This window comes from Equus caballus, chromosome 23 (assembly GCF_041296265.1).
Source record: "Equus caballus isolate H_3958 breed thoroughbred chromosome 23, TB-T2T, whole genome shotgun sequence".
NCBI lineage: Eukaryota > Metazoa > Chordata > Mammalia > Perissodactyla > Equidae > Equus > Equus caballus.
This window is the reverse complement of record NC_091706.1, coordinates 59,425,137-59,448,954: the sequence shown is the minus strand read 5'-3', so window position 1 is coordinate 59,448,954 and position 23,818 is coordinate 59,425,137. Positions and strand designations below refer to the sequence as shown.

Sequence of the window (23,818 nt, the reverse complement as noted above, 5' to 3'; positions counted from 1 at the left end):
AAGATATGCTGACCAGAAATGCTGGGGTACTGTGACAAAGCGAGTAATAGGAAGCAAGTCTAGACAGAACACCAGGAACAAGAGGCAATGAGGGAAGAACAAGGGATCATTATCTGATATGAAGGTCTCTGGTTTTAAATTGAATTTCCACTCTAGTTACCTTGTGAGTTCACATGGAGTTCTAATCAGTCCAAGAATAAAAGGCTACTTGAATAGACAAAAAGAATATATTTCCCATAACATTTTGAAAGAATATGACAGCCCACTTCTGAATCCCAGAAGATGAAGTATGGGAATTATGTGGATAACTTTTTGGGTTCCCTTGAGAATAAAGTAAAAAAATAAACAAACTCAGGAACACTCCAGCTAAGGCAATAATGGAAGCAAAGTCACCAGGCCAAGGAACAAAAATTTAGATCATGCCACTTTTATAATGCAAAATCTATATTGTTTCTGACAGGACAAAATTCAGCCTCCTCAGTTCTTCTTAAGTTCTTTTCAATGAAGCTGGACATTTAATTAATTACACAGCTTTTTGGCTGGGCATTGTGGATGACTAGCTTCCTGCTACCTCTCTGGCATTTTTGAATCCTACTCACATGCAATCATCATTCCCTAGTCTGAACTTCCAATAATACTTCATCTCTGCCTATACGTGGACTCTTACTGCTCCAGTCCTAATAATATGAGTCTTTATTAATTTGACTTATCTTCTCTTAGAGTGTAAGGTTACTGAAAACAGGCTCCATTCATTGTGTTATTGCCCAAGTTTTCTGGATTCCTATTAGATGCTCAGAAATGAGTTTGTTCATTCCTTGGGGAGGAAACAAAACAGTAAATCAATTTGAGGCTGGATTGGAGACTTTTAATTTGAAAAGTTAACTGCAGGTTTGGAATGACTCAACTAAAAGGCTCTTCCACATTTAGTAAATTGCATTTCCTTTTGCAAATCTTATTCATGTATAACTTTAGATAAGCCCATTTTGGCACAATGGAAATGCAGCCTAATACCTGTGGTTCCAGGCTTCCATTTGTTATAAAGCTGTGTAAAGAATGCTTTCTCTAAACTGTGGAGTCAGACCACAGAGAATGAGTAGTGAAGAATCTTGATATGTGCATTTGTTACAAATGATTTGGTGGCAAAGTAGTGTTTTAATACCCAACTGAAAGCAGGATAGAAAAGGATTCAGGCAGCTTACAAAAGAACTAGTAACTAAAGATAAAGAAGCTGACATCAAAAAGAAGTTACTGTTTTCTTTTATACAAAAAAAAGATATTGATAGGATTACAATTAAGGAAGAAAAGTAAGAAAAAGGTTTCTTGCTATTATGTTGTTTTATCAAGTTGATTTTAGGAAATCACAATATGCATAATATAAAGAAAAATTAGTGGAAAGAAAATAGATTCTAATCATTTCAATAATACTGTTATCTTTATTAAAATGAATCAAGTAGTTCACACATCAAATCAAAATATATATATTTCAAAAAACCATTATCAATTGGTCATTAAATTTTTTCTATATTTTTAATTGCAACAAAACCAAATGATTTAGAAGTATTTATTTTTTAAAGTAATATCCTCTCATTCCTCAGACATTTTTTTTTTGACCTAAATCTTTTTTATACTCCATGTATTGTTCTGCAATTTGCTGTGTCGGTTCAACAGTACTGGAGACTTTGTAGTATTTTGTTGTATGGACATACTGCAAGCTACTTAACTGCCCACTTACTGAGTAGCATGTAGGCTACTTCCCCAAAATCACTATTATAAACCATTGAAAATATGTTTCTTTCTGTTATTTGATTGTTTACCTACCATCTATCCACCTGCCTATTTATCAATCCATTTATGTTCATGTTTTTCTAAAATATCTTTCTTGAAGTGGGATTACTTGATATAACCTTTTAAAAAGTTAACAGCTATTGACACAGTATCTTGTACAAAGATATAGGTTTTTATCTATATGGATATAGATATAGATTTTTATCTGTAAAATAGATGAATGAATTTTGTATGGATATAGATTTTTATCAAGAGTGCACGGGAACATCTGTTTTCCCCTCCCTTTGCACAAACTGGGTATTATCATTATTTAAAACATTATACTGGGGCTGGCCCCATGGCCAAGTGGTTAAAGTTCCACATACGCTGCTTCCGGGGCCTAAGTTTGTGGGTTCAGATCCAGCTGGGACCTGCTCCACTCGTCAGCCATGCTGTGGTGGTGACCCATATACAAAATAGAGGACGCTTGGCATCAGTGTTAGCTCAGGACGCATCTTCCTCAACCAAAAAAAAAAAAAAAGAGGAAGATTGGCAATAGATGTTAGCTCAGGGCAAATCTTCCTCACCAAAAAAATGAAACTATGCCAATATGATGTATATATCAATTAAAAGTTCCATTTATTTGACATTTAATGAAGTTGAACATTTTTTCATATATCCATTGCTTAATGTAGCAACATCAAAATGATTGTAATCATTATTTTTGAGAACTCAGTTACATCTGTTTCCATAGAGTTTGCCCTAAGTTAAGCCTGCCAGTTATAAATAGCTGTGTTCACTATCAAGGCAATCGTGACAAATTGGCAATGTCTTCTCTTTGTTCTATCTTTTTATGGGAATGCTTGATTTTCTGTATCAGGATTTGGAGCACATGAAGTGTGCTGACAATTCAATGGGTACAGTTCACATACAGTGAATTTCATAAGCCACATAAAAAATAACAGGCTGGATAAAGTCACGAAAACACATTTAAAGGAGAAGTGTCTTCTCATTTAATGGGAAATTGTGGTGTAATAAGTGTCTATGAAAGTGACTTATTTACTTAGTCTCTGACAGATAAGAATCCAACTCATAGATGACTTGTGTGGGGCCTTGACTACACTTGTCCTTCCATCCCTCATTGCTAGAGCCCCCAACACCGTTAATACATATAGTGAAAAGATGGCTAAAAACACAGTCTCTACAGCTGGACTACCTATGTCTGGATTCTAGTTCTGCCCACCCTTACTAGCTGTGTCATTGTGGACAAGATATTTGACTTCTTGTGTCTTGGAATTCCTAATTTGAAAAAAAGTGGGATAATAATATCCACCTCATAGGGTTGCTGTGAGGACTACAGGAGATCGTATATAGAGAAAGATTTTAGATAGTGTAAATAAGCATCATGTGGTTCTTATAGGCATTATTTTCATTAGAAATCCTTTGGGAGATAGGAAAAGCCATCTGAGGTACAGCAATGAGTATATTTACTGAAAATATGCATACAGATATATAAAGGAAATAGTAAAATGCTAAAAGAATAAGTCATGTATTCAAAAATTTGCCCGTAGATAAACCTATATACAAAGAATTTAAAAGGAGATTCTTCCTTATCCTTTTTCCTCCTGAATCATATGGGACCCAGGAGACAGAATGCAGATTTTTACTGTTAATACTCATCTAATATATTTGCATTAATAGATTAGGTTAGAAGACTGGCCTGGGAACATAATCTCTATTTGCAATCTTTAATAAAAACAAAAATGGGTTCCATATCCAAGCAATGGACTTACAAAAGATCTTTTGGAAAACCACATATTCAATTAAAAATTGCCTTGTGTAAGAGTTTTTAACCGGGCCACGCATGTTATATCTAGAAACCACAAATAGCCTAATATTTTCACTAATTATTATCTTGTAATATGCTCAAAATATCAGTAGGTGCATGGGTATTGATGTGGTTAGTATATACTTGTTGGTAAGAATAAATTGGGTAAGGACCACCTTCAAATCGGATATACTTGGTATATTTCTTCCAGATGGAAGGGGTATCACCGAGATGATGAGAAAAAAGCTTATCAAAGCATTGATTCAAAGAAACAAAAAGCATATTAAAAATTATAAGAAATAAATTTGTAAAGAAGAAATACATTCTACCCAGAGTCCCACCAGCCTTTTCAAACCACAGTATTTATTTTTCCAAGTTCTAAGGGGCTATTGATATTAGACTGACCTGGCATTTTGGAGCAATGCTTTGAATAAGAGCTTACTTAACTCCAGGATAGAATTCAGAGTAAGTTTGATGAAAAGAATTTCATCAGAATCTGAGGTTAGCATTGGATTGAGACTAGACCTTACCAGGCTGACAAGGATAGCTTCCTTTGTTCTTCCATTTCACCTTGTAAATGTCTCTGGTAGAATAATTATTGTATTATATTTTCACAGTCTGTTGCTAAATCTGGGTTGCTACAGTGATTGTCTTTTAAAATCCCTCCATCTCAAGTGCCTAGTAAAGTGCCTGATAGATGGTAGGAATGCAATATATATTTAATGACTAAATTACTAAATGAATGAACTATCAGTTACAGAGGTAAAAGTGAGAAATGGTACCAGATTTTAGGTGTCTGAACATATTGGCTTTAAATATTATATGTCTTTGAGCTATATAGTAAAGTTTGGGATTATTTTAGCAGCAAGATATTTAGTAATTTAGCAATTTTTTTCCTGCTAACATTAATAGCATTATTAAGATTCTTGGTGCTGGTAGCTAGGAATTGATATGAGGATATCATAGTGCAAATATCAACTACTAAAAATCATTATTCATTTAACTTCTTTGCTCTTTATTTCATTCAATCCCAGAATTAAGCCAGTGACGCAGAAAACAGACTTTGGAGATAATGGTTGCTGAGCTCAGACTCCATCTCTAGGACTTACTTGATGTCTCTTAGTCCTTTAATCTGTTTCCTAATTTGTTAGATGAAGTTAATAACAACTTATATATTTTCTTGATAAATTGCATTATATGTAATCTTTAGCTCTGCTCTGGCTTATAGTAAGAATTCAATTCTAGCTGTTGATGCTACTAGTATCGTTATTTAACAATAATCTATTACAGCAGTAGTAGCCTGATGCATCCCTAATATTATGCAAGCTTTTAAAATCCTTTATGCTAAAACTCCACGTGGAGATGTGAATAACTTTCATAAAATAATATGGACATTCATTATATAAATGCCAGACAAAAGATTGCCCAGATCACTAAGATATGTGATGGATATTCTTTTAAATGTTTCAGTATACAGATATGCTGCTTCTTTTTAAGATATAATTTTTTGCCACAGTTCCTTAAGGGTATGGTAGAGAAGCAAAACATTCTATCAGTGATTAAGACATAAGGCTTTGCTTGCACATGGAGGATAGAGGCTATAGGGAGAAAAAAAGTCAATTTTTGATCCAATGCAATAAAGGTCAGTGAAGGCCTCAGGTGCATTTACTGTGATGTGGGAAAGCATGAAAAAGCCTAAATTCCATGAATACTTTTGTTTCTACAAATCAACTTTACCCAAGGGTCAGCTACCATGAAAATAATCAAAGTTGGTGAAATTAGTACAGTAACTTTATATGTAATTTGAGGATGTGAAGAATTTGAGGGTAAACTGGCATCCTGTGAATTAAATTTTAGCAAAATTACATGATTCCATCAAGAATGTCCACCAGTCTCCCTTGGCCATCATTGAAATGTATCTTTATCAGAGAATAGTTCTTTTGGTTTAATGCAGTAGTTTTCAAACTGTCTTATTCAGAACCCTGTGGTTCCTCATGGATGCTGCTGGGCTGACATTGTGTGTGTTAAGAGGTATGGTAGATTTCGAGCCAGCATCACACTGGATTTTCTACAAACCCCACCCATATGTCCCTGTATGAGTCTCTATTAAAATGCAAATAGAATTAAGCTTTATAGTCTTTTAACCCTTGGGAGTGAGTTAGCTTGACAGAATGTGAAGGGTTGTGAAGTATCTGAGAGGTTCGTTGTCAGGAGGTGTGAGGTGGAAGGATGGAATGGTGGACTGAGAGATTTGCCTAAATTGACTGGGAGAGGATGGATGGAATGGGGAGACAAGTGAAGGAGATAGAAATTCCAAAGATAGGCATTTCTTCCTGATTTGTAGTTATGATAAGATCTCCTCTGGAAACAACTTTGAGAAATATTTGCAAAAGTGTTCATGAAGGTAAAATAAAATGCTCTAGAAACAGACTCCAACTATTTTTCTTAGTGGGAAATGATGAAGGCATGTCCCAGGTCAAGGGCAGTAGGTAGGGATGAAAGAATAAAAGTGATCAAGTGACATTTCACAGCATTGGGTTTGATGACTAATTGGCTGAGGGAGCAGGGTTGGAGAAAGAAATCTAGCTTGAGCAATGGGTAGATGGTGGTACTACTAGCCATGAGTGATTTTATCTTTTCTTGATATACATTGTATTAGTTTTCTTTTGCAATCTAACAAGTTACCACAAAGTCTAAAGCAACACAACACACATTTTTATCTCATAGTTTCTGTGAGTCAGGAGTCTGGGCTCAGCTTAGGTGGGTCCTCTGCTCAGGGTCACCCAAGTCTGTAACGAAAATGTTGGCTGGCCCATGTTCTTATTTGGAGGCTCAACTGGGGAAGGTCCCTGTCCAACCCCACTCAATTGGTTGACAGATTCATTGTCTTGGAGTTGTAGGACCGAGGGCCCTGGCTTATTGCTGGCTGTAACTGGTGGCCATCCTAAGCCTCTATTGACTGCCTTCTGTTCATAAAGTCTGATCACATTTCCTAAACGCTGCCCACAGATCCTTGCCATGTGGGCTTCCCTAAGAGGGCTGCTTACTTATCAAGGCAACAAGGACCAGAACAGACTGGAGAAAGTCTGCTATGAGACAGTCCTGGGTAATCATGGAAGAGACATGACATGTGATCACCTTGCCATATTCTATCAGTTAGACTCAAGTCACAAGTCTCATCCACAATCAAGGGAAGTAGATTATGCAAGGGCATGAACACCAGCGGATGAGGATCATGGGCGGCCAGCTGGAGTCTGTCCACTATACACATGGAGAAATCAAAATGAACTAAGGGGATAAAGAAAGGCAGACAAAGCATTATGGGCACAGATATTTGTATACTACTACTAACGAAACCACAAAACAGAACCTAAGAGATGGCTTTAGTGAACACTTCTGCAGTACTATGAAGGTGACTCAGAGTAGAGCTTCCTTTTTATTCTACTTGCTTAGTAATTTACACATATGTTATTATATCTGCCTGCCTGTACTTAGTTGTGTTGACAATAAATGACTGTGGTAATTAGTTCTCATTGTTTCAAGGAGTTTATTTTTAAATGAGGAACATACCTTTTGGGCTTTTGAATGGGAGATACACCTGCATCCTTCCTCGGGCAATTTCCCTTAGTGAAACCATGTCACTTGAAACAGTGAGACTTCTCCATTTAAAGGAGTGTGGTTACAGATAATGTTGACAGCCTGAGATTTTAGGTCTAGAAAAAGCCTGAGGCGAATAGATTAGGTTGAAGCACTGAAAAAACACAGGCATATTATTCAGTCTGTGCCCAAGCAGGCTAATTTATTCCAAACTTGAGAAGCTTTGTTTGGATAACTTCTGAGCTTGTTCTTGACTCAGTGCGTGTTTGACTGAGAAGTCTTTCCTTCTAAGTGCTCCCCAAAAATGCTGTTTAGGGGACTGATGAACTGAGATCATAAAGTGAATCCTTAAAGGAGTTTAATAGGGTCATTGTGATACCCTCTGCCAGAGGTAATGTATTTCTGCCTTCCGGTGTTTACTGTAGCCTGCAGCAACTCTGTAGGCAAAGGTTCACTTTTTACCATATGTGTAACTATGAGAATGAGCATACAACTGTTTCAAGGGATGAGGGTTGGGTTCAAAATTTCAGGAGCTTGTTCCAAGTTAACTGAACTTTTTACAAGGTTTCAAACTGTTTACTTTTTTCTGTGCTTTATGCAGCAGATACTTTTTCCTTTTCTCATTCACTGAATCCATGCTGATAACTGTAACTTGGCAGCTTTTCTATCTGTGATTTTGGGCACAATCGTTACATCTTATTACAATAAAACTATGCTATTGTATAACCCTGTTTCAGTAAGAAAATGGAATTGGCATCAAAATATTAAATAATAGCCGTACTTTGTATATTTCCACTAAAATAAGCAAAATAACACCATAATTGTTAGGTCGTTTCCATACATAGTAATTTAGTTTGAGCCTGCATTGATTTATTGAATGTCCATGTGCAAAGAGTGTGCAAAGGTTAATGTGATAGATTGAGCAACAGCCACATTGTGGAGTAGGACAGATCAGAGAGAGGGAGAGAGAGAAGGAAAAAGAGAGAGAAGGAGGATGAATGACCTGCATATGTTCATTCAGATGAGGAGTGAGAAGGGCTGACTCTGATGAACAGCTCTCTTTTATTCTCGGAAGATATGTTACAGAAGAGCCTCTGGTACGGTATTCACGATAGCTTCTGTTTCTTACAATTTCCACCATTTTAAAAATGGCCAAGGAATTTCACTTGACATGGTTATTCAAGTATATTATTTGAAAATTCAAACGTAACACTGAAAATTAACTTGAGGTCAATTTTGATTATAGCGAAAATGAAACGCTGCCCTTGTAGAAGGAAGTAGTGTATTCAAGAATTTAAAAAATGCTTCTGTCTCTAATACACTATCATTCGTGTTTCTCTTCTATATAAAGGTTACGCTCAGCCCTAAATATGAGCAGACATACTGTCTAGACTATAAATATATCAGTGTTTCCCAACCCGTGGAGTTTACCCAGCTTTCACAGATTGTTTGTGGGTTACAATGTTCCCTTTTCATAAAATTTTATTTTTTTATCATTGCCCAGGTGTATTTTTGTCATCTCCCCTACTATTCCTTCCCTGAATATCATCAATAATGTAAACAACTTGAAAAGTACTGTAATGGCTCACCCCTGTTAAATTGAATACTTGTTACAAGTGTGACACAGAATTTGAAATGGTAGATCTTTTAAAGATATCTCTTTCTTATATTCAGCATGAGTTCTATTGTTTTAAAATCGCATCCTCAGTGGACTATGGATGTTTAGACTCTCATATCACTGGAAATGATTATTAAAATCTCTTCTGGAATGGGGCTGGCCTTGTGGCGTAGTGGTTAAGTTCAGCATGCTCTGGTTTGGTGGCCCAGGTTCTTGGGTTCAGATCCTAGGTGTGCACCTAACCGCCTGTCAGCCATGCTGTGGAAGTGATCCACAAGTACAGTAGAGGAAGATTGGCACAGATGTTAGGTCAGGGGACTCTTCCTTAACAACAACAACAGAAATCTCCTCTGGTATTATCTAAGCCAAGGAAAGCAAAAGGGCTGAAATGAATATTTCAGCAAGCTTAACTTAGACAAAAATGTTCAATGGGTATGAAACTGCATTCAAAGGCTTGTTATTGTTTCTAGAGAGGAGTAAAGTGTAGGATTAAGTCTAGAAGCTGACTATTCAGTATAGATCAAAAGCATAGTCCAAGATTAAAGGGCAAATGTTTTGCTTGCTGCTTATATATCTATGTAGTTTGAAAACAGTCCCAAGATTGTACTCTATGAAATGAAATCTTACTTGAGGACTTTTGAATATTGATACAAATTTTCCACCCAGTATTTTAGCCAAACATTTGCACTATTAGTGTTTAGGCCAATTTTGAGCTACTAAAAGCCAAAAAAATTTAGTTTTCTATTTTAATGAGCTCTTTTGCACTATAGTAATTTTAAAATGTCGGTTTAATCAATAATATGTACAGTACCGGAGCCTTTGGGCATTTAAAATGTCAGTTGTTTAATTTTGAAAAATGGATATTGCCCTTACAAAATCATCTGGTCAAGCATTTGCATTAAATTATGCTTAGCACAGAGACTTACATTGCGCTTAGAATGTCTTCATCAATTATATCAGGAAGATGTAAGGCTTGAGGATCTTTGCATGTGATATCCAATTACCAGATCTTAGGGCCTGATTAATTTTCCCAATTTCTTCTCCACACAGTACAACAAAATGGCAGCGGGAAAGAAAATTAAGCTGCTGTTAAACTGTCCAATTTATACTGCTAGAACTTTAGGTTATTGATTCTCTTTCTCTTTCCACAACCCCCTCCCTCACACTCACATCACAAACATGTACAAATAGTAAAAATTTATCATGCAGCCACACAAGACCCAAGCTGAATGAATTCTAGAATGCAAGCATGACTTTTGGTACTGACTCTGCAGGTAATAGTGCAAGTGAATGGTCACAGTAGACTTTGGGGAATGGTAAGAACGATGGTATGTGTAGACTTACACACGCACACACACACACACACAACATGTAAAAATAAGTAGCGGGGTGATTTGTTACCAAATCTGTAAGATGTCTTGGAGATCTCAGACTTGGAATATAAGCAAAGGGGAAAATACAAAATTCGCTTTAAGAATTCTAGGGAGCACCTCAAAGACAAGGGGGTCATTCTCCAAAATGACTAACACTTAGAAATAATGAAAGGTGTATGTGAAGATCAGTTATGAGAGAGACATGATATAATATGGTTCCAAAAACAGAGAAATCTAATCGATTTCAAATAAAAGCCAAATGGAAAGCCAAATCACAGATTTTTCTATTGAGTAACTCTATGTAGTGTAATCCTTATAAAAGCAGAAATTTATGGGGCTGGCCCCATCATCTATTGGTTGCATTTGTGCGCTCTGCTTCAGCAGCCCAGGCTTCACAGGTTCGGATCACAGACGCTGACCCAGTACCACTCATCAAGCAACACTATGGGGGCATCCCACGTAAAATAGAAGATTGGCACAGGTATTAGTTCAGCGACAATCTTCCTCAAGCAAAAAGAGGAAGACTGGCAACAGATGTTAGCTCAGGGCCAATCTTCCTCACACACATACAAACACATACACACAAAAGCAGAAGTTTGTTTAATAAAAACAAAAGATTCTCCTGGGAAGGACATCGATTTTTTTGTTATTGTAATGGTAATTAATAGATAAAGCTATCCACTGAACACTTAGTATTTACCAACCACTGTGCTTTGACTTTGCATAAATTAGTGCCTGTTTTATAGCATAATTCCTCATCTGAAGATGAAGATCCTTAGTCACAAAGGTTAAGCAACTTGTCAAAATTCCACAGCTGGTAGCTCTCAGAGCTGAGATTCAAATTCGAGTCTATCTGACTCTTAACAGTCATTTTCATAAACACTGTGCCTACTACTTCTGCTCCACCAGGTACCGTGGACCCTGAAATTTCACATCAGAGCTTCATGTCTTTTGATTTCTAATAGCTGCTCCACTAGTTAGGAAAACACACAAAAAAAGATTCACCTGAGAGGAGCCACACTTAGATCACTTGCATGTTCCTGTGAATTGCTTCTTGAGAGCCTTGTCTCTCTTAGACTGGAGAACTTGGGGGAACCAGAAGGGGAAAAAATAATATTTGGAAGAAAGATCTAGGTTAAAAATAATGATGCAAGAATGAAAAAGATAAAATTTTAAATACCTGGTGTAGTCTGAAACTAGCTATTTTTATTTATTCTATGCATAAAAGGGGAATAAAATAATTTAAGGGGCACAAAAATTGGTTTAAGAGTATAAAAGCCAACAAATTGAAAGAAGAGAAGCAAAAATTTAATAAATCATTATATGTATTTAAAAAGTAAGAGTACGTAATACATGTGTTTGTTTGACCTTATGTGAGAAATAGCTGCACAGAGAGGGAAAGGAGGGAGAAAAGGAAATACATTATTATTTAATGAGCATCTGCTCTGTGCTAGGCACTTCTATTCTCCCACACTGTCTCTACAGAAAGCAGAGGGGCGTTAGACATGCTTGTCACGTATCAGATGCTGAATGAGTGAATGACAAAACTTCCCTGAGACAGCTTGATTGCCATTCTGCATCAGACTTTTCATCATGGTTGTATAAATACGTTATAAACAGGATTATTTCGTGAGCGAACAATTACTGAGCCTTGGTTATATGGTAGGCACTGGGACAGGAGCACAGTAAGTTATAGTTTGTGATGACCAGGTCAATATTATGTCAATAATAATTACAATGTGATGAGGTAAGTGTAATAGAGGCGTGCATCCAATTGTTTGGGGGCATACAGGAGGAAATGAGCACATTTGTATTGCTTGGGGTGGAGGAGCTTAGAAGGCTTGACTTAAGGGTGACACTTATGGCCATCTATAAGAAAATGGCTTATGATCTTCCCACAAAAACACACTGGAAGGGCATTTTTAGTAGAAGAGGCATAGTGCAAAACCGGATGGATGTCGAGGATGTGCCCATCTAGGGATCAGTTTTTAGTTCACAGGGACCTGGTGGGCACAAAACCTGGCTAAAATTTTAGGTAGGCTCATTTGCCTTGCTTAGTGGTGATTACATGGACCCTGGAGAAGGGTTATATGACTTTAGAAAGTGCTTTCTGCCCTCGATTGAATTAATAGCAATACGGCATGGGAAGAGAACACTGACGTAATGTGAAGTATTGGTAAGGCAGTGGACAAAGTTTTGGGTACAATATTAGGAAATATGTAAATAAATGCTGTAAATACTGGAGCAAACCAAAGAGACTTTTTCAGAAGATCTGTTTTAAAACTAAGACAAGAGGCATTTGCAACCTTTGGATTAATCCTGCCTATATCCTTTGGGTTTGAATAACTATTATAACAAAGTCATTTCCAATTTCATGATTGAAAAAAGCCAAAATGTAATCATTGTTTACAAAAGAAAAAATCAGAAATAGATTGTAATATGTTAAGCTATTAGGGTGGGTTCTTTTTGTCGTTATCTCAGGATGGGGAGAGGTGGGAGTACTCAAAAATCGTTCTTTTTGTCTGTTCTCCAATTTTCATCACTCTGCCAATTAACTGAATAATTTACATCAGAGAATATGTGTTTTGCTACCCTTAATTCAAAGATATCTCACTGTAGCTTTGGCTAAAATATGAATTTCTTTTCCATCCCTGTGTTTTTAAAATAATAAACACTGATCTGCCATAGAAATAGAACCAACTTTCTATAATTAAGTTCTAATATAAAATTCTTTCTATTATTTAACTCTGTATAATTTCCTCTTATTAAATATATTCAAAATAATCTAAAAGCTTCTCAATATTCATAATTAATGTTGTTCCATAAATCCTTGCCAATTATTTTAAATATATGGCAATGTATTTTGAATGACCAAAATTTTTCTAATATTTTATTAATTTCAAATTTTATTTCTGAGAACACAAAATATAGACTCGTGTCTATAGAATTATATCCATAATAGTGAAACTGTCTTATAAAACTATCTGGAAAAATGAATAATGATATAAAGAAAAGCTTCAGGAAAGTAAATTAAAACCTCCTCAAGATCCCTAAGCAATATCCTGTATTAATAAGAACTATGGAAAAAACCTACAAGATGACCTATAAAAATTGAATCCAGACTTCGGTTATGACTCTTTCATTAGTAGATTACTTTGTAAGAAGTGAAAATTTAAAGCAAAGACTAGACATGCAAATAAGACACAGTCCAGAAAATATGGAACAGGTTTAGAAAAGGCCAGGGTGGTTGGGTTCCGTGAGCCCCATTCAACTTCTATTCAAGTCATTTCCAGAGCTGTAACGATGCCCCAGTGTTCAGGTGACTGAGCAGCATCACTGAGAGTGACTGTCTTCAGTTCACAGGCCCATTTCTTATAAAGGGTGCCCCTTTCCATATAGACATATGGCTGGTAGGGAGTAGCCCTTCCAGGAAAGTGCTGAATACAAACCTAACCACTATGCTCAAGCATTGGCAACAGTGTCCTCTGAGGGTGAAGTAAGTCAGAGAACACTCACTACAGGATCTGGAAACCTAGGTTCTGCTTCCAGCTCAGCTTGTTATCAACCAGTCACTCAGCCCCTCTGGACCTCTGCTTCCTGATATGTTCAAATATGATTTGAGGTCAGATTATTTTATGGGTCTTTCTAGACGAAAATTATTGTATGGGTGATTGAGTCATAAACTTTCTCTGAGAAGAACCTATTTCTCTCTAGTCTACACTCTATTTCCTAATTTCTACTGTAGATTTTTCTTTCTAAATTCTTCAGATACTACTTAGGCTGTACTATTATAGTTAAAGGAACACGTTTTGGGAAGATACTCTGAAGATTATACGGGGTTCTGCAGAGAGAGAATATTGTTGAGCAATATTGTTCAATATAGTTTTCCATATCTTATATAAAGAACAACATCAGTGTCAGAAGACACTAGGATTTATCCATGACTCAAAATGACTCCCGAGCCCCAGTTCTTAAGTATATACACTGACACTGCTACCCTGGTATTAGAGAAGGAAACTATAGGTTAAGCACAAACACTGTCAAGAGTGTTGACAAGATGAGTTGCTAGCTATAAGATATTAAAGGACAAAATGGATATTCCTAAGAAAGCAGAGAAAAAGCAATTCAACAGGTCTTGGTGTGCACACTTGCTTTTTATACTTTTATCCCCAAATCTTTATTTAAACAGAGACTGGAAGGGTGATGCACACTAGGTATCTAATGTCATTTTTTGCAATAGGAGTCTTACGTCTTCTTTTATGAGGAGTAGAGTAGCAGGCGTTTTCCAAAAAGCATCGGCAGGAGTCCTCATTGATTATGCCTTAGAATATTTCAAACAGCAATTCAAGGAGATCAGAACCAAAGTTAGAAGATGAATTATGTGGGAACTGGATTTTGAGATTTTTCTAGGAGTAAAGTCTAGTCCTAAAGAACTGTATTGTAGCTTTGATAATACTGAAGAGATTTTTTTTAAAACTCAGAAATGCTATATCAGAACTTTTTCCTGAGTTATCACATTTCTTGTATTCCCTAATGACCACCTGTGACAGAAATGAAAGGGGATGCAACAACCTCCCAAGAATTTTTTCAGGTGTCTTAGTCATTTCTCAAATACCTTTGAATTGAGAAATAATTGAATGGTTATAGTATTAAGAGTTTCTTTGGATGCAGTCAACGTTCCAAACAAGTGAAACAGACTGCCATATATTATCCTTCAGTCTACATTGTATAATTTTATGGATATATTATCCTTCAGTCTACATTGTATCATTTTATGGATGTCAAAGACCCTCCTGTCCAAAACTGGCTGATCTGTATTATTTTCTGTTTTTTCCAAATTTTTTCTTCTGTTCATTTGTAGATTCATGCATTTATTTAACTGATTCATTCAATAAGTATTTGTTGAGCTCCTCATAAGCTGAGCACTGTTGAGGCACCGAATTTGTTGCGGTAAGAATATAACATGGTTCCTGCTCACCTTGAGTTTGCATGCTTATGAGAAATGCAAGATATAATCAAATAATTCCACAGATAAATATAATTTCCCTGAATAGTCATAGCTCACAGTTAGTGGGTGCTTAATGTGCCAGGCACTGTTCTGAGTGCTGATATGTATTTGCTCACTTCATACTCACAACCATCCTTTTAGGTAGATAATATCGTATCACATTTTATGTGAGGAAACCAGAGCATGGCAAGGATAAACAGCTTCTCCAGTGTTGTGCAATCTAGCAAGTGGTGCATACAGGACTCAAACTTAGTAAGTGTCGGTATAAATCTTGTGCTCAAAACCACTATAGTATTCTGAGAAATGACAGGAAGGAAAACTTGAGGAAGCCATAATAGAATATCAAAGGGGACTCTCATTTAGGATGAGGCATACATTTGAAAGTGACACTGAAGGTGAAATCTAAGGGCTAGACAAAGAGAGGGGAGAAGACTGCTCTAACAGAGGAACAGCTCATGTGAGGGCCTGGATATGGGGCTCAGCTTTCAGCACATGTGGAGGCTGGAGCATGAGGGAGAGAAGGCCAGGAAGACGGACTGGAGAAGTCAACTGAGGTCAGAAAGAGAGCGAGAGAGAAAGGAAGGAAGGAAAAGAACGAAAGAAGATCTTTAAAGTACAAAAGGAAGTCATTTATGGAGAAACATGATGCAACTGATATTTTAAGATAATTCTGGCTGGATTTTAGAGAATGGATTAGAAGGACAAGTGGAAAAACTAGTTAGGAGGCCATGAGAGTAATCCAGGAGACAGGTCACAACTTGGACAGTGGGGCGGCACTAGAGATGATAACATGTGGATGGATTCAGGATGCACCTGAGGAGGTGAGAGAGGAAGAACCCAGGAGAACAATAGGGTATTGGCTTCTGGGTTTGGATTTCTGATCTAAGGTATTACTGCCCGACATTCTCACCAGTAGGATTACTATCCTGAATTATGATATTTTCTCTCAAAATTCTCAGTGAAAGTGTACCAGTATTAACTGGAATCACATTGGATTTTTTTCATGAGAGTAGTTTATTAAATGAATGTAGCACAGAACAAGAATTTAATGAATATGTATTTAGGCAGTTATAAATGGGACACAGGTGACTAGGGCTCAGGAGACTCCATGAGAGTGTTGGATGCTGGAGTTGAAGGTGAAGAATGGGAGGTGTGAACCCAGTGAAGATGTGTGCTGAATCTGAACTAGTCTACTTGGTTAGTGTGTTTGGAGCTGGCACTTCGAGCCAGGATTTGCAGAAATGCCAATGCTCACATAAGTTTCTTATTTTGTTTGTTAATTCTCTTATACAACAAATATTTACTAGATACTGGTTTACTACCTGTTTAGTACTCTACCAGACATTGTGTATATTTGGTAAGCTGAGCAGGAATGGCCTATGCTTTCAGAAATATTTAGATCTGTTATTTTTCGTGAAAATATTTCTACCACTCTATGTGTACTTCTATGATTTGATATTTTTTGATTGTGTGGTTAAGATAGTTAAGGAACGTTTTTGTGCATACTATTATCAGAATGCCATTATTAGTGTCTTATAATCAGAGGTAGTATTGCATTGTCATTAGTAGCTCAAACTCTGGAGTCATGCCACCTTGGTGTGTGTTCGTTGCTTGGTTAGTTAATCTCTCTGTGTCTCAATTTGCCATCTTTGAATTGGGATAAAAATAATATCATTCCATTGTTGTGAAAATTTAGTGAGAAAATAGATGTAAAGTACTTAAAACAGTGCCTGGCATAAGGAAATCATTCAGTGAGCATTTTATTATTATTATTATATAAAAGGCACAAAATTGTCTTATATGTGTATGTATGTGTAGTCTGAAGATACAGATTCTTAAAAGATATATTTTAAGGGCAAATGAAGGATATGATTCACTTGCAAGAATTTGCAGCAGTAGAATTTTAACTTTTTAAAAGTTTAAAGACGATGAAAACTTTTAACTTGAGCGACCTAATAAAAAGATAACAGGATATTTGTTTCACTCTTGGGTTTTGAAAGATTAAAGCAAATAAAAATGCCATTATCGCCACCACATACATCTCTAGGAAAGCCAAGAACAAAAGGAAATATAAGCCACCCAACAATCCAGAGTAATGTCCTCATCATTCTGTTGGGAGCCACCAAACAAAGCAGTTTAAAACTAAACGACTTAAAATAGAGAAGAATCAAAATTCTTTCTTTTATTACTGCTTTTCTCTACTGAAGAACAGGTAATGTGCCTTTTTTGATAACACAGCATTTAGGTCCTGTGAGTGCAAGATTCTCTATTGGCATTGTCTAGGGCAACGTGTTATAAGTGGAATCTCTGTTGAATTATTTTGTCAAGTAATGCTGCCATTCTTTTTTTTTTTTAACTTGGAAAAATGTTCACTTTTAATACTAAGAAGTTGTAACGAATACTGGAGTCAGAATTACTCAGTCAAAACCCTCAATATTTCTCCTATTCCCCTTCTATATTCTCTATTTGCTTGAGTAAATAGTATAGCTAATTTACCATGTTAGAATTATATGGTTTAATTCTCCATATTAGCATAGCTGTTTTGTGATATTAAAATTAAGAATTACATAGCTTTGTTATATTAGAGTTAAGATTGAATGAATGATATATTCTATTTTCTCTATCCTAATGGAAACGTAATGTTAAGTAAATTTATGTTTCCAGGAAATGTCATTAATGTAATGTATTCAATTTGCTACGAATATCATATTTTTAGTTGAGTTAGTTTTTCCTGCAAAAACACCTTGTTTAAAACATTCGATCCTATATTTTTATAAATGTGAATAAAAATTTTCTACTATAAGTCTAAAATTTAATATTAATTAGCAAAACAGACTGTATTGCATTTTAATAACCATCCTTTCAAACAAGAGCCACACAACAAACAGAAGAAAAGGAAAGCTTTAATTCATAACTTCATTTTTATTTAACAACCTCGAAAATGATAAAACACTTAAATCATCAGGTTCTGGTCAACCACACTCATTACAGTTTTCAAATTTTACTAAGCACCATTGCTTTCAATTTAGTATTTGTTCCAATGAGTCTCATGACCAAAGGCATCCATAGTTGATATTTTGGAGGCAGTGTTATATAATGGAAAGGAAAAGGACTATGATCTTAAAAAAATGTTTGTGTCACTTTCTAAGCCTCAGTTCCGTATTTGCAAAGGGACAGTCATTCCTATCTCACATGATTTTTTTTTTGGTGAAGAAGATTGGCCCTGAGCTAACATCTGTTGCCAATCTTACTCTTTTTGCTTGAGAAAGAGTGGCCCCGAACTAACATCTGTGCCCATCTTCCTCTATTTTGTGTGTGGGACACCTCCACAGCATGGCTTGATCAGTGGTGTAGGTCCACACCCGGGATTTGAACCCACAAACCTGGACTGCTAAAGTGGAGCATGCTGAGCTTTACCACTATGCCACTGGGCCAGGCCCCTCACATGACTTACTTTGTGATGAATAAACTAAATAATGTTTTTAAAGCATCATATCTAGGCACATAGTAGACAGGTTATCTCACTTCTTTCTTCTGTTCTATGGCTAAAAAGAAAAAATATATAACATGAAGAGGATTCAGATGCCATATAACAATTCAAAACATTTGGTGTTCTCAGTGTATGACAGACTCCCTCTCCACAGTGTAGGGTAGATCAGTTCTCTAAGCCAAAATCTCAGCCCTCCAATGTGTTGATGGAATTCCAAGTCAGAGACTGTAGACCACTTGCACGTTCCTTAGGTGGTGCTCTGTTATTTGCCTTAAGGGATCATCCAAGAAACTCATTGCTCAGAATTTTTCACCATGATAAACTCTGCCACATCATTTTCTCTGTGTTAATGCCCTAGACATGGTCTTGTGTGAAAGTTACAACAGTAACAAATAGATCATTTCAGAATATATATTTAAATATAGATTCTTAAATACAGTGATAGAAAATTAGGTTGCACAGAGTCCACAGACTATTGTATACTAAGCATTAATAATAGTGAATAAAAAATTTCAGTAAGTGAGGGGATTACTTTCCTTTGAGGAGAAGATGCCGCATATATTTCCTCTGAAAAAGTCTTCTCCCATTTCCCCCAATTTGAAATAAGGTATGGGAATTACTAGAAAATGTTGTGGAGAAAGAGAGAAGAATGATAAAAATGTCAACCATTTAATTTAGAGTAGAGATTTTCAAACTTTTCCTCCTAAATACTTGTAATGATAGAGATGTAAATTCATAACTAAAGGGTGTTTATACCTAGAAATATTCACAATGTAGGTATGTATTTTCTCTCTAAAATAGCATTGAAAGTCTAAGAAAACTATTTTTTTCCTTTGTTTTCAAATACTCTCTACCACCACCATAAACCTAAAAGATCAGCTTATCTTTGTTTGAATCAACTTAAAATATTGCTTATTCTTGGAGATTAATATACTCGTCCAAGGAAGTAAATAAAACAATTACTCCCTTATAAACTACACTTGCATACCTCTAACCTTGAAGTTAAAGTCACTTCTTTGAATAGGGATTAAATCAGCCCCTATTGTATCTTAAAAATATTAGTCCCTCTAAAATTCTTGTTCCAGCATGTTCGTTGACCCTCTTTAACATTTTTTTCTCTCCTCACCACTATATCCTCCTCTTGGTAATTTGTAGACAATACACCTGCCATTTAGTCACTCACTGAGTGCTAGGGATGGTGGTAAGTGCATTGTACTTTAATCCTCACGTTAACCCGATGCTGCACTTAGAGTCCCTCTCTGATTAGCATTGCACACATATTTGGAATCAACTGTAATGTATAATCATGTCAGTATAGAAAGACAACAGAAAGAAGAGAGGCAATATCATGCAGTGAAAAGGATACTGACTTGGAAGCCAGAAGTTCTAAAATATTGTTTTATTCCTTTCAGTAATTAATCATATGATCTTGGAAAAAAATACTTAATTTTTGTAGACCTAGGGTAAAAAATTGTGTGTGTGTTTTATGAACCTATTCCAGGTTGACTCTGAGGACTTTCTTGGGTACATTGCCTGCTTTAGGTGCGATTGTATTGAACGTCCTCAATGTGGAGGGCCCGGTTCCTCCAATTCGTTGTTCTGAGTCTCATCCCCAGCTCAGTTGAGTCACATCCACCAATTCTTATGAAACTGATTTTTCATACTTTCCCTCTTCTTCCTCTAAACAATTTTTGTTCTGTTACTAATATCTTTCTGCTACTTTCCAAATCGTTTTGGTGTGAAGGATCTCCCCAAGTGAAGATGAGTGAGCCCCATGATCTAGGACCACATCTGGGCCTGGCGCTTCTTCTTTCTTGTTATCATTTGGTACAGAATGTGATGACCCATTATTGTAACCATTGATCTACTTTTTAGGAATTACAGCTTTGCATTTCTTTCCTCCAATGTTCTATTAACAACCCAGGAAACTCTGAAGGAATTTCTTTTTCTTTTTATTTTGTTTTGAGGAAGATTAGCCCTGAGCTAACTACTGCCAATCCTCCTCTTTTTGCTGAGGAAAACTGGCCCTGAGCTAACATCCATGCCTGTCTTCCTCTACTTTAAACGTGGGAGGCCTACCACAGCATGGCTTTTTTGCCAAGTGGTGCCATTTCCACACCCGGGATCCAAACCAGCGAACCCCGGGCCGCCAAGAAGCGGCATGTGCAAACTTAACTGCTGTGCCACTGGGCTGGCCCCAAGAATTTCTACTTAGACAATTCTACTTAGAAAACTCCCACCAAAAGAAACACCCCACAGACACATGTACTTTAATGGGTTTTTATCAACACATTTCTCTCACCTTCTTTCTCCACTACCTTAGCTGTTCCCAACTTTTTTTCTCATTTAGCAAAATAGTCTCTCTCTAATCCTATATATCTAGTGGGTTCTTTTGCATTCATACTGTTTACTTTACCATCATAGCTTATTTTTCATCTCCTTCAAACGATATTTGGTCTTAATTAATTTGGTCTTAATTTTCTGAAATTCCAGAGTGAGAGTTGGAGATAAATAACTTCCTTAAAGATGTCATAAATCTAATTTAAATGTGATCATAAACGAAAGGACTTGCGAGGTTCCAGGATCATCTCCCCACCCCTCTGGAATGCTGAAATGCAAGTTTCGAGTAATTAGATAATGGATTTTGTTTGGTAATTTTCACATGCCATGTACATTTTTAATTATTCAGTAAATATGTTAGACATTCAAAAAGCATTTTAAACAAATCAAAGATATAGAACTTAAAACTTATAATTAGTTGGAAACAGCACTTTCTTTTATGGAACATGCAACTTCCAATGTAGGATTTTTATGCTCAGATATACAATATGTGAGACAATGGCAGCTCTCTGCAAAGTGTGACAATATATATCTTGTTGATTGGATGAGGTAGGCACATGAAAGTACCTGTCACTACTTGTCCCAGTAAGCCTTCAAAGAAAGTCTAGGATTGTTTATGTAGATTATCAGTAACAAAATGAGAGCAAGGCAAGCAATTGTGAACACAGAGTTAGAAGATGATGAGGCACTGGATTAGTTGATATGTTTGCCCAAAAGCAGGATAGTCCAGAAATTTATAAAATGCTAGGCAGCCATTCCTGGTATTTCAGTATCTTTCTCCCTAATGTCCCACTATTCTGAACTTTAGAATACTCCCTTTCTTGCCAAAAGTGGTTAATGCTTCCTTTCAAAGTTTGTTTCTTCCTCATGTAAATGTAGCATCCGATGTCTTTCTAGACTCTAATGAGACATGTTATTTGCTATGCAGAATTTATTTGGCTGGAAAGCATCTTTTCTTCAAAATGAGTTCTAATACTCAAGAATAGACAAAAGAGACAAGCACATAGTGAGGCTACTAGTATATACACCTACATATAAATATATATATACATGTGTGGCTTTTAGAAACATTAAGTTGTAATGTAATTTGTATGAATTCAGTCCTTAAAGTATAACTCCATGTGATTCCTCTTGCAATAGAATTAGAAGATGCCCATTTACTTGTGTTCTAACCCGCTACATGTACCTTCACAAAGTTATACTTCTTGGTTAGGAGCACCATTTCCCTACCAATTCTGTTTCTACTCTGACCTTTTTTGCCACCTAATGGATTAGAGATTTTCAGAAAGGGGTGGGGGTGGGGGAGAGATGTCCGTGGTGCTGGCTCATTGAGATTTCTACCTGAATTTAACAGTATGTGCTTGAGGCTTGGAGTGAGGGAGATGTAAGAGAGGAATGCAAGAGTTCCCATTCTACCTACGGGAAACAGAGAAGTAACAATGGGCAGTGGTGAAGTCCCTATATATCTTGCCTATCACTTTATTTCTCTTTTAGCAAGTATATGGGAAAAAATAATGACTCAAAAATTTTCTTCCATAGATAATTGAAACATGTTGTGAAAGTTTGTTATTTAATTTTTTTTTACTATATATGGTGTATATTATCTAAGTTGCATATCAATTTATCAAATGGATGACTATCATTTCCCACATTTATGAATCTTCTCCAGGAATATGATGGGACAGAAACTGAAAATACTTGCTACAATTTAGTAAAGAAGTCAATAGTAAAATCTAAACAAGGAGCCAAAACCCCCTACTATTTATAACCTGGTGTTATGACTAGAAAAATGTTTGTGTTGGTAATATGTGTACTATAAGAAGAAACCATTTCAATTACAAATGCTTTCGTTTTTATAGTACAACAGCCTTTCCCAGTAAAATGACATGCAATTGAGTGGTTTTATTTTTGGTAGTGTTTCATTATCCAGAGTCTCTTTTAGTGCCTTGGAAGTCCCAGACAGACATAACTTTCATTGCTATATTGAGCATTTAGCAAAAACTATGCTATATTGTGCATTTAACAGCAATATATAAGGAGGTACTTTTTAAATGGCAATGTGGAGCGATAATAAACATTTCATAGCTAATCAGCATCATTTTACAGAAACATAGATTGCTCTAAATGTTCTCTTTCACCTTCCTTTTATTTATAGGAATTGAAGAGTGCCACTGGAAAGCTGCATCATGAGCCACTTGAGCTTCTAAAGTGTCCAGTGGATTTTTAATCATATGAGGTAAATACTGAAGTTATTTTAATTATATTTTCAGGATAAGATGAAATACCATTTTGTGTCTTCAGATTTATCTTCTTTCTACCAAGCAGGACATTAATTTTCTTTTATTTAATCATATATTTAATTAAGTAGTTTCTCTGGTTTGTTACCCCCAAGGTGGCTGGTGAAAGTTACCAGCATATTGACAATCCACTGCTGGACTTAGACATGTTTCTCTGTAAAACTATCATACATGTTACATGCGATGTGTTTTGACAGTCTTCACACTGTGTTTGTTTGCTTAAAGTAATTTTTGTTCTTTTAAACACGATGTTAGCTTGTACAAATGTTACACACAAAGTGTAATGGCTAAAGACATTTTCTTTCTCAATACTTATGACATGGGTGGTGATGTTGGAAGTATAATACTATTAATTTGAAAGGGAAGCTGAGTTACTTCTGGGCTTTTTAAAAAAGTATTCCTGGAAGGCATAACATTTGCTTACTCTGTATTTAAAAAAATTACGACTAAGAGAGTAAAAACTACCTTGTGCCCTTTCGATGGCTTATGCATGTGTGATATGG

The 23,818-nt window shown here is 36.1% G+C and overlaps 1 protein-coding gene across 6 annotated transcripts in view; it reads left to right on the top strand.

The window, feature by feature from the left end:
• Nucleotides 1–23,818, top strand: part of LINGO2 (leucine rich repeat and Ig domain containing 2) — a 1,108,249-nt gene that overhangs the window by 447,527 nt on the left and 636,904 nt on the right. For all 6 annotated transcript variants that reach the window (XM_070248727.1, XM_070248724.1, XM_070248729.1 and 3 more), the window contains exon 3: nucleotides 23,174–23,254. The gene's annotated coding sequence lies outside the window, so the exon portion shown is untranslated. The remainder of the gene's footprint in view (nucleotides 1–23,173; nucleotides 23,255–23,818) is intronic.